The sequence below is a fragment of the Vanellus vanellus genome (genome assembly GCF_965231255.1).
Source record: "Vanellus vanellus genome assembly, chromosome: 2".
NCBI lineage: Eukaryota > Metazoa > Chordata > Aves > Charadriiformes > Charadriidae > Vanellus > Vanellus vanellus.
Window position 1 is genome coordinate 112990351 of NC_138906.1, and position 12640 is coordinate 113002990.

Below are 12640 nucleotides of genomic sequence, written 5' to 3' on the forward strand. Positions count from 1 at the left end.
TCTAAATTCAAATCTAAAGTAGCTTTTTTTTTTTTTTCTAACATCTTAGACTGTAAACACCTGCAGAGTATTTATTTATTTACTCATTTGTTTGAAATTCATTAATTTGATATAATACTCTACCCAATCTACTGCGCTATCACAATCATCCTGGGACTTGCTGTTAGAAGCAGGCAGAATATTTCTTAAGGATCATGACTACATTAAGAGAAAATGAAACTTTGGTGCCTCAGGGGTTTGCCTGGTGCTGAGTATGTATGAAATACATAATAAAGACCCTTCTTTAAAGTTCGATTTATTTTCAAAAAAAGACTTGAATTGTATGCTTTGTAACAACAACCACTGCTTTATTCCTTCTTCAGATTCTATATATGCTTGATTTTTTATTCCACCTTTAATCTGAATTTCTGACAAGAGCTGGAACAACCTGAAATAGAGACCATTCACCTTAACAAGGAAAACGGATCTTCTGATTATTGTTCTACTTGACAAACCCTTTTCTGGAAATTTGTCCTCTAATCCTTCGTAAAGGTGTTTCAGCTGATGTAGTTATAGTTTATTTGAAATAATTGTCATATTTTTCAAGTATACAATTCATGCTCATTGTCCTGGTTCCGGCAAGGATGGGGTTAATTTCCCCAAGGAGCCGGCAGGGGAGGCAAGTATTCCATCCCACGTGACCCGTGCCCAGCTATAAGAGGCGCTAGCCGGGAACAGTGGGGCAGTCGCCACTCGGGGGCGGGCTGCGGTGGTGTGGGTCCGGTCGGCGCGCTACGCGGCAGTACTGTAATCGCGTTCCTATGTTCCTTTATCGCTGTTATTGTTTTTCTTTCTTCTTCCCTTTGTCTGTTCTGTTAAATTAGACCATTTCAACCCACGAGTTTTGCCATTTTCTGCCGATTTTTCCCACGGCTGTGGGAGTCGAGTGAGTGGCTGCGTGGTTCTGTTGCTGGCTGAGGCCAAACCAGGACACTCATCTTTAAAATTTTTCAGGAAAAAAGAGGTGATACAGTCACAGCACGAGTTTGAACTGTCAGGTTTGGATGTAAAACTTCACAAAAATGAAAATTATCAAGTAAAGCATTTCATGCCTTCCTAGGCAGGATTCAGCCAAGGTATACATCCTTCAACAGCTGACATAGCTCAGATCAGGATTGCCCTAATGCCCTGCACAGCAAGGAAGAAGACCACCTGGAACACTGCCTTTTTTCATCTCATGTGTAGACAGCTATCTCTATTATGTCCAACTTTAAAAACCCCTACTCTGTCAAAAAAAAAAAAAACACAAAACCTCAGTGAAATATTTATGAGCAAAAGAATTAAAGGGGATAATCAAGGAGCACAAGGTATACACAGGCATGTGAAAAAGAAAGAAGCAGTAATTAGTGCTGAGTTTGCTTACTGTTGTGTGTTTGGTTTGCTGCAGTAGTTCAACCTCTCCATTTTAGCATTTCAGCTGTAAGCCTGCTCTGAGAAAAGCCCTGTAATAAAGCTGACATTAAGAGTGTGGTGCTGTACTACTGCACTCCAGCAAAACATGTGTCAGTGTCTTTTCAGAATTATGACTTGGGAACTGTGCAGAGTGCTTTCACGTGCAGCAATGGATGAAGCGATGCAATGATTTTAGCTCCTTGCTCTCAGCTTCTATCTGTTGTGTTTGAATTCTCACGGATTAACTCATTTGGAGCAGCTTCGGCCAATAATCTTTGGCAGCAGCTTAAAAAGACTGGTGCACATCTGGCTATCTTTCATGTTGTTTGTACTGTACACTCAAAGTCAGAAATATATCTGCCTACCTATACACGAACAAATATTTACTTTTGTCCAAGAGAAGTACTTATTTCTTTTGGTCTACAATATAAGCATATATTCTACCTATTTCTAAATTATCTTCAGAAATAACATTTAATATTCAAGCCACAGCAAGACAATGTCACACATCAGGCATGATGGCAGAACTCTTGGGCCTGATAGTGCCTGGATAGTGCCTTCAATGCAAAATTACCTTTTCCTACCTGGTGACATGAAAGGTAACAGGACAGTGGTGCTAGGGGATTCCTTGAAAGTCCAGAATAAATGCAACTCCTGACACTGAGCACCAGATGACAGTGAGCACCAGTACTGTTCATTGGATAAAAAACTGGCTAGGTGGCTGGGCCCAAAGAGTTGTGGTGAACCAAGTCAAATCCATTTGACGGCCAGTCACAAGTGGTGTCCCCCAGGGCTCAGTGTTCAAGCCAGTTCTGTTTAATAATACCTTTATCAATGATCTGGATGAGGCGATTGAGTGCACTCTCAATAGGTTTGCAGGCGACATCAAGTTGGCACAAGTGGTGATCTGCTCTAGGGTAGGAAGGCTCTACAGAGGGATCTGGACAGGCTGGATAGACGGGGAACTGCAGCCCTGTCAGTCTAACCTTGGTGCCAGGCAAGGTTATGGAGCAGATCATCCTGAGTGCCATCACGTGGCACATACAGGACAACCAGGTGGTCAGGCACAGTCAGCATGGCTTTATGAAAGGTGGGTCCTGCTTGACTAATCTGATCTCCTTATATGACAAGATGACTCACTTAGTGGGTGAAGGAAAAGCTGTGGATGTTGTCTACCTGGACTTTAGTAAAGCGTTTGACACTGTTTCCCACCGTTTCCCTAGAGGCTGCTCATGGCTTGGATGGGTGTACGCTTGCATGGGTGAAAAGCTGGCTAAATGGCTGGGCCCAAAGAGTTGTGGTGAATGGAGTTAAATACAGGTGGCAGCTGGTCACAAGTGGTATTCCCCAGGGCTCAGTATTGGGGCCTCTTACAGAATCACAGAATGATCAGGGTTGGAAGGGACCTCTGGAGATCATCTAGTCCAAATCCCCTGCTAGAGCAAGGTCACCTACAGCAGGTTGCACAGGATAGTGTCCAGGCGGGTTTTGAATGTCTCCATTCAGAGTGGGAGACTCCACAACCTCTCTGGGCAGCCTGTTCCAGTGTTCTGCCACCCTCAAAGTAAAGAAGTTCCTCCTCGTGTTAAGATGGAACTTCCTATGTTCAAGTTTGTGCCCATTATCTCTTGACTGATCCCATCCACCTGGCACTGTCCCTTTAAGCATTTATAATCATTGATAAGATCTCCCCTCAGTCTTCTCTTCTCCAGACTGAAATGACCCAAGACCCTCAGCCTTTCCTCATAAGAAAGATGGTCCAGTCCCCTAATCATCTTTGTATCCCTTTGTTGAACCCTCTCCAGCAGTTCACTGTCCTTCTTGAACCAAGGAGCCTAGAAATGGACACAATACTCCAGATGGGGCCTCACCAGGGCAGAGTAGAGGGGGAGGATGACCTCCCTCGACCTGCTGGCCACACTCTTTTTGATGCACCCCAGGGTGCCATTGGCCTTCTTGGCCATAAGGGCACATTGCTGGCTCATGGTCATCCTGTTGTCTGCCAGGACTCCCAGGTCCCTTTCCACAAAGCTGCTCTCCAGGAGGTCAGCCCCCAACCTGTACTGATGCATGGGGTTATTCCTACTCAGGTGTAGTACCCTACACTTGTCTTTGTTGAACTTCATAAGGTTTCTCTCTGCCCAATTCTCCAGCTTTTCCAGGTCTCTCTGTATGGCAGCACAGTCTTCTGGTGTGTCAGCCACCCCTCCCAGTTTTGTGTCATCAGCAAACTCGCTGATGGTACACTCCATCCCTTCATCCAGGTCATTAATGAATCTGTTGAACAGGACTGGACCCAGTACTGACCCCTGGGGAAAAGGGGTCAGTATTTCTTATTGAAATAACATTGGTTTGTGTCTGAAGGTGCTAGGACATATTGTCATTCATTTTCATTTTAAACAATGACAACATGGAAAAGATTAAATACAATGACTGAAGGATCTTTAAACACGATGTTTTTAACATAGAACAGATATATTTTTTTTTTCCAAGAAATGCTTTGTGTTGTATTCAATTTGCTAAAAAAGGTCTGGAGGGTTATAGCTATTTCCGGCACAAAGAGTATCTCAATTAACCCAAATATCAAGAGTCCTAAATAGGTAGACAGAAAACTTTTACTAGCTGGAGAGGTAAATGAGGAAGCAAAGGAGTCATCATGATAAAAGACATAAAGCAGAAAGGTAATTTTGACAGCAGCATTTTGAACTGATATGGAGAAGCCAGCTTAATATTGGGAAACAAGGCTAACACCTGGAATACAGAACAGTTGGGACGTGAGATGAGTAGTGACTGGGTAAATCTTGACAGGGAGAACAGGCTGTATTTGGAGATATTTCAAAGGGAAGCTCGCAAGACTTGAAAACAACCCAGATGCGAGAGACTTTGGAGAAAGTGAGGTCCAAAAATCATCTAGGAGAAAAAACAGGTGTTTTCTGATTTTGCTGCCTGCACTCTATCAGCAATAGGTTCGCATTAATGCTGTGAAAAAAAAGTGTTTTTAAGATTTTGCTTGGAAATGGCCGTACAACCTCAACATCAATAGTTAAGGGAAGGTTCTTACCAGTGGGTTTTGTTTTTTTTTTTTTTTCTTTTTACTTTCAAGCTTTTACGGTGATATTTTACACTGAAGTTTTTGAAATCAATTATATTGGGTCATAACTTACATGAAATGACATGGCTGTGGTTGCTACTACCAAAGAATGACTAAGTCGTAACATAGTTCAACCAGAAGTGCATGAGTGGAATGGATTTTGAAATCAAAATACACTGTTAAATGAATAACTCAGATCTTAACTACTCTAAATCATTGCCATTCCGTGGCAGTGAGTGTATTTACATAGATTTATTCTTGTGGAGGATTTGTCCTGTGTTTGAGTTGCTAAAATTTAATGGAGGGGCAAAATCTTCTTCTAGGCTCAGTAGGGCTCACAGACATCCAGCCTCCTGTGTCGGTAGCTGTCCAGATATGCCAAGTTATGCCAAAGCCCTGTGAGAATGCCTCTTGGGACCCAGCTGGTATACAGAGACACAACTGTGGTTGATGCCCTTTCACAGACTGTAATTTATTAATTGGATGGCTGCTGTTTAGGTTTCCTTCTTCCTCCTCCCCTTCACCCTCACACCATCTCTTGGGTATACATCCCCCTAAGACCACAGTTAATTAATGTTAGAAGGATGATGTTTAAAAAGGACACGCATGTACCTCTGCACATAGTTAACAAGGAATGTTCTGGTAAATAAAACTCTAGGATACTTACCACCATTCCTAAGTTTTGTAAAACAGACCATGCTGTATGAAAAAAAAAAATATCTTTCAGTGTGTAGCTTTTTCCAAATTGCATGGATTATTGTTCATAGCTTGCTCTGGCATCAGCTTTGCAAAAGGGAGCCATGAAGAAGGAGAGAAGGGAATTTCTTTTCCTTTCCTCTGTGTGATGACAAGAAAAATTTAATCTGTAAGTTTCACAAAGTCCTCATTCATGTAAAATTTCTGTTGGATTTAATCTGCTGTTGCCATTGACTTTTGTGAGAAATTTTCCATGAGTTAAGAACTTCTGGGTTTAGACACTAGAGAGATTTGGTTTTGTTTCTGAAGACAAGAGAGAACTTGTCAGGGTATGACTGACTCTCTAGATTTATATTACTAGCAGATAATTTAGTTTATAAAATATGTTTATGGAAGAACATCATTACTGATGCAACCCATTGTGAATTAGACTTTTCCAAATTATGGAGTAAGTGAATAAACACAGTGTAAGTGCAAAAATCAGCTAATATATTTTGTGCATTGATTTTGACAATTACAGGCCTGTTTTAATTATTTATGATCCTTCATGTATTAGTAAATGATCTGTGGTGTATTTTATAAATAAAATGAAATCTCAGTATTATGTCAGCTCACCACAGACTCCTGTATTAAATCTTTGCTGAAAGGTGGGGAAAGACATTCAATGTTTATACAGATTACACAGTATAGCTACTGTATTCCATGGTATTAATTTGCCCACTTTCAGCCTGAATTGATTTTTCAGGCAGTCTGGAGTATGTGGAGGTGCCACAGCAGTTCTCTTCCCTGCATATTAAATGTGCAACCTCATTTCCTCTTGAATTGGCAACACAAGCATTTTTTTTTTTTTTCTTCTCTAGGGTTTGACCCTTCATAGAGGTATTTCATTTAAAATAGCTTTTCATGTAATTACAATTGCCAGGGAATGGTAAGGCCTGGCTGTTCCACAAAGGAGGATGAGCAGGGAGCAAAGGGCAACCCAGATGCAGGGGATCTCACTGAGAAGGCTCAATCCTACAGCATCAGAGCAAGGCCATGTTGGTGACAGTGACAGGTCCTGTGACAGTCAGCAACCATCAGACAAGATGAGGTGGTGAACCTGAGATGAGGTTCATCCGGGGAGGGCAGTAACAGCAGGAGACAGAGCTAGAGTCAGGGCTTGGGACTGGCACTCTTGTGGTGTAGCTCAGGCAGGGACCAGCTGCCCAGGGCTGAGCTGAAATTGTGCTCCTGGACCAAAAGGCATCAGGTATGTGGGTAGGGGTCTCAGGTTACGCTGGTCGGGGCCATTAAGGCCCATTGGTGCATGCAAGGTCCTGACACAAATGTTGGGACTGAGCTGTTTTACAAAAAAGTGAGGTCCAAGGAAAATTTGAACTATGCGGGGGGGTTTCAGCCTATTTTTAAAAAGTTGTAAGAATGCTCCCAATGAGTATGACATTATCAATACATATGTACGCACATCCATATGGTAAACTGTGCTTGCTGGGCCTAATCCAAGACCCATGGAGAGGCAAGAGAAAGCCCTCTATTTGTTTCTATGGTCTTTTGATAAGACCATACCAATTATTTCAGCACGAAGGGACTGGTGCCACGTGATGCCGGTTGGATGGCTGTCCTGCTGCAGATTCAGGAAGGAATTTGGTAGTGCTGTGCTGTGTGAGTCCTGTTTTTATACTTTCTGGTAAAAAAGTCCTTTTTTTTTTTAGCAGACCATGTCTCCATCACTTTGTCTGAAGTTCACAGAATCCCACATTGCTCTTTCCTTCTGGCACTGCCTTGCGCACTGGTCTGCAGCGTTTTCATCCTCCTCCTGTGCCATTCTGTTGTGCTGTCCAGCCTCTTCCTGTGCAGTTTTCCTTCTAGCCTCCTGCCAGGCTGCTGCCAGGCTTCTGGAGGAAGCTTTGGGCAGGAAAAATGTCAAAATTTTGCTTCCTCCTCTTGGTTGTGTCAACAACTTCTTCTTGTACCAATAATTGTTCTCAGTTCTTTCCAATCTGACGTGGTCATAAGTGTGTCAGCTGAGAAGAGGCAGCTCTTCATAACGTCTCCGTATGAAGGTCTTCATATTTTAGCCTTTTCCAGATTTGTGTCATCACCATTTAAAAGCAGGACTGAGTATACACATTTTGAGCAGGACCTCTGTGTCCAGAGAACAAAGCTTAAGTTGTTGATGGATGTCTCTTCATCTTGAAAACTTTAGCACTCAGATAATATCTGCTTATTCTACTCCATTAAAACATAAAAGTGCTGGGAGGTAGATGATTGCCATTTGTGCTGCTGAAACTGGGTAGCACAGGCTGCCTATGACCAGTGCTGAAGATTTTACCAGTGTGTTTTTTAGCAGTGCTGGCAACCAGTTAATCTTTCCCAAACAGTCCACAGCCATGTACACCAAGTGCTTTTTGGAAGTCAGGGCAACAGGTGCATTTGTCCTGCTATATTTGTGTGCAGGCAGTGCCAGGCCCAAGCCTTGTTGTTCTGCTCCCCATGTATCCGCTGTTTGAATGCTGCAATTAACACCGTTGCATCCCTCAAGCATTGTCCCCAGCCTCCGAGCAGGCAAATGTCCAATTAGTCTAACAGCAACTGGTAAATTATTTTTTTTTATTAGCTTTCTTGCCTGTGATGAATATAAGTCCAGCTTCTCCTGTCTTTCAACAGAATACTTTCTTCTCTTTTCCTCCTTCAGTACATTTTCTTCAGTTTTGGGCCAATATTGTGCCTGTTATTATAAGTCGACGATTCTTAGAAATGTATTTCACGCTCTTCATTGATTATTGAGTAGAAGATGTTAATTTTAGAACCATAATGTACCCTCAGAGTTAATGCAGCATCAAAATATTGTACACTTAGCACTAGACTTGCCCTTCGGAAGAGTAACTTTGATATCTTAATAGTGCACAGATTGATTTCGCAGGTTGCTAGTCTAGGGATGCAATATCCATTGACGGCTAATCTAAGAAATCAATTTTATACTGCACCACCTGCCCAGCAATTCTGATATAAATGAATGGCTAAAGGATCTTGTACATTTTGTGTTCTTATTTATCAGGGCAATTTTGTTTTCTTATTTTTCAGTTACTATGATCCAGTTCTCCAGCCCTCTATGAACTCTCAGTGCTTCTCTCTTTTGAAATCTTTTGTTTATATTTTTTTTCCAATGGTTTATATTACTGATGTTTACCAAAGGCAGAATGGATTTTTAGTCTCCTTTATGGTCAAACTCTAAAAGCACTCAGTGCTTTTAGCTAGCTCACTTATTCAGAAGTGTTTTAAATTATGAGATAATATCTTGTTTCTTTTATATCACAAGGGACAGAGAACTCTTGTCCTCTGGCCTCTGGAACCTGTCTACACTGAACATAGTGCCAAGATCTCAAGGTCTCGATCACGGATCTTTTCTTTGTATGTTACATATTGTGTGCTAACCAATGTTTGAAAGCTGAGCTCAGTAGGCTTGCCTTAATTAAAATGGGTTTAGGAGCTTATTAAACTACCTAACTTTGTCACTATGTTTCCATTCTTATGGCCATTGGGATGCCACAGAGGAAAACCTATGCTTTCCAGATGGATGTAAGTAACTATGCTGCAATAAGAACATGTTTTCTTTTCTTTTCCTGTATTACAGAAAACTAGTGAGAATTAAAAGTGAAGTCAATCTATTTTAGAGACAAAAATTCACGTCTCCAGGGAAGACTATATGAAAGTGGCATATGGAGAAAAAAAGCTTTAAGATGTATAATGCTCTCTTTCATGACAGTATATTGCCTTTTTTTTTTTTTATATATATATATGTTGAGAGATGTAGCAAGAGAGGCAGTTTGTTATATCTTTCGTGACAATATCTTCAGTACAGTGTAGACAAGCATGAAGATATTTGCACTTACCTATTTTTGATATCTAATTGATCTGAATGTCTATAAGAACATTGCCTTAAATCTTTCTAAGCATGGAGCACTTGACCTCATCTCTCTCCCCTCCTTCTTTCCTCCTGATTGCCTTTCCCATCCCTAGAAAAAAAAAAAAGCATGTTTTAGGGATCCCAGGCATAGAAGGACAGTCTTGTGCAAGACACCTTCCATATGCTACTACCTGTCTTAGTGGTAGATGACACAAAACCCAATGAGAACAAGTTGATGGAAAGACTGTTTTGTTATGATTGCAAAGAATTTTTATTCTAATCATATCTATATTTGAACCTTTCCCAGTACATAGAAGTAGACAAGAGGATTTCTTGAGGATTTTTTTCTAGACTTACTCTCCTAAGATCCTATACATTTGCAATAGGCCTTGCTGGAAATGTTCAGATGAAAACCACAAACATTTCAGTGAAAAATGCAGTTTTCACAAGATATAAATGTTTTGTATGATATTTTTGGATATTTCCTCTTTTCGGTGTCATTTCAAATGGAATTGGGCTAAGCCGAAACAATTTGTTTCCTTGATATGACTTAACATTTTTTGGTTTGAGTTATTTCAACATCATCTACCCAGAGACAAAATAAAATAAGAATCTTTTGTTGGAAAAATTGCCTGTAATCTTGGTACCGAAGCGAAGGGGATTTTGCCTTTCTTTCATCATTTTCCAAACTGAATTCCAGGCAAGCTCCTGCAGTATCATTTTCTCTGTCACAAACTCATAGCAATTAATGTGTAACACACAGTAAGAAAATGCAAGGTGCATACCCAGTTTATTTGAAATAGACAACATGGAGCAAAGGTGACTCTTTCTCAGTAGGATTCAGACTAGTCATGGGTGAGTATCGAGCTCACACAAGGTATCTCAGGCTGCTCAAGGTAGGCAGGGAATCATAGAATAGTTTGGGTTGGAAGGGTCCTTTAAAGGTCATCTAGTCCACCCCCCCCCCCCCGCAATAAGCAGGGACATCTTCAACTAGATTACGTTGCTCAGAGTCCCGTCCAACCTGACCTCGAATGTTTCCAGGGATGGGAGCATCTACCATGTCCCTGGGTAACCTGTTCTAGTGTTTCACTACCCTCATCATAAAAAATTCCTTTTATCTAGTCTGAGTCTACCCTCTTCTGGTTTAAAACCATTACCCCTTGTCTTATTTAAATAGGCCCTTTTAAAAAATCTGTCCCCATCTTTCTTATAAGTCCCCTTTAAGTATTGAAAGGCTGCTATAAGGTCTCCCCGGAGCCTTCTCTTCTCCAGCCTGAACAACCCCAACTCTCTCAGCCTGTCTTCATAGGAGAGGTGTTCCATCCCTCTGGTCATTTTTGTGGCCTTCCTCTGGACCTGCTTCAACAGGTCCATGTCTTTCCAGTCCTGAGGGCTCCAGAGCTGGATGTAGTACTCTAGGTGGGGTCTCACCAGAGCAAAGTAGAGAGGTGGAATCACCTCCCTCGACCTCCTGGTATAAGAAGTAAAAAGAGAGTTTTATGTTCCTCTTAAAGACGACACAGAGCAGCCTTGTGCTGAGAGCATAAGGGATGCTAGTCAGTGAAGTGTGTCTCTGGAGGTCAGACATCAGATACAGGGCTGCTCATTAGCTACTGCCACTTCCTTTGGATGCCAAACCATGAAGAGCTTGTGTCAACTCCTTGCAAAGAGGCCTCTTGACTGAGGAATTCAGCTGCTCTCTTCAGATAGACTGCATTCAAAGCCACAGCTAAAAATTGCCTTCCTGAGGTCTGATTAAAATCCTGAGATAAATCTATCACCACTGTTATGAAGTCAGCAGTGGTTTTTTATTTGTTTATTGACTTCAGTAAGTCTCGCTGGTGTCTGCAATTGTTTTACAAAATCAGAGGCCACAATAAACTATGCTGGGTAGGATTCAGTTTGGGATTGAGGCCTTCAAATTGAAATGCCTGCCTGGATGTAGCTATGCGTGTGCCATGGTGTCTAAGGTGCCTTAACTAAAGGAAGGTCTAGTCATACAGTGGAAAAGCCTGGAAACAGAGATTTTGAATGTCCTATGCCTGTGGCTGGCCAGGTCAGTCACCCTTGGCCTCAGGGAAAATTTAAGTTTCAAAATTACTTCTGAGGTTGACAGTTTCTAACTTGGAAAAATACAAAAAGTTCACTGTAGCCTTATGCTATTAAACTCCTCAGATATTAACAGCATCTGTAACCCCTAGCTACACAAAAGATCTGTACAACATGCAATTAACAATACTGTTAATGAGCGTTTGTATTTAACATGATTGTTCTGAAAGTGAAAGAGCACCAGATGTGTGATTGCTCCACTACAAAAAAATTTTATGTTAAATTAGAAATTACTGTAGAGTTTGATGCAGAAAATGCCATTCCCTAAAAATGATATTGTACTGACAGAAAGTGGCATGAAATCATCTTCTTTCTCTTGGAGAATAGGTCCTTTGGGTCTACTAGACAATACTCTTGAATTCAATATTATGAATTTTAATCCACATATGTGAAATTGATTAAAAATGTAAATAAATAAACCATACTTTAAAATCAAATAATGCTACCGCAAATCTGCTCAATTTGGAATACTGGTCAACTTTCTTTTTTGTCACTGTTTTATGCAAAAAGCTTAAATATCTTCAGGATAGCATACGCAATGTTATAAAATTATGAATAATGTGTTCATTATTTCTTTCAGCCATTGATACTAAGATGGGTTGATATTAGTAAAATACAGCACTCAAAACTAAGTGAGGTCCATAGATGCCTATGCATCTGTGCTTATATAGCTTAAGTGATTAAAAATTGTCACCTTCACTGGATCACCTCAATGTAATTGTATGAAATTATGACAGGTGATATCAGCTGCAACGAAAATGCAAACATTTTCTGCAAAAACCTTTGCCTAGTTAAAATGATTTGCACACTTTTAAAATCCACAGCTGTTGTGGCATATTAATTGGCTGTCACAACATCGCTTTTTTTTCTAGCTATTGGGGACAAACAACACTCTCTTACATAATTTAAATTAGTTATTTAGAGAGAGAATGACTTGCTTTTCCCTTCCATTCATTTTCATTCTAGGCTGTGCATTTACATTGACATGACATTTGAGATGGTAAGCTGAAACAGAATATTTTTTCCTTAATGGAAAAAAAAAAGGAAAAAAAAAAGGAAAAATGTTTTTGTTGTTTCTGCTAAAATTGCTCCAAGGTAAATAATGCTAGGTTTTGATCACTGTAAACAAAGCCATATTTTTTTCATTGACACTTGGAAGCTTTCCTGATGAAGAATAGTTTTTGAAGCAAGAATAAGCTTTCTGGAAAAATATAATTGTTAAATTAGTCTTAGCCTAGGGCAAGGTTTAAAGAAATTAGCAGGACTCCTAAAACTCCATCACTTGCTTTGAGACAAACTAAAGATATTTTTTCTTTATTCTCAGCTAGTTATGGCCACGTAGAAAATGCCAAATTAAACCAGAAATTGCTTTCCATGTGAATTCTGCAGTGGTACTTTCATCTGCA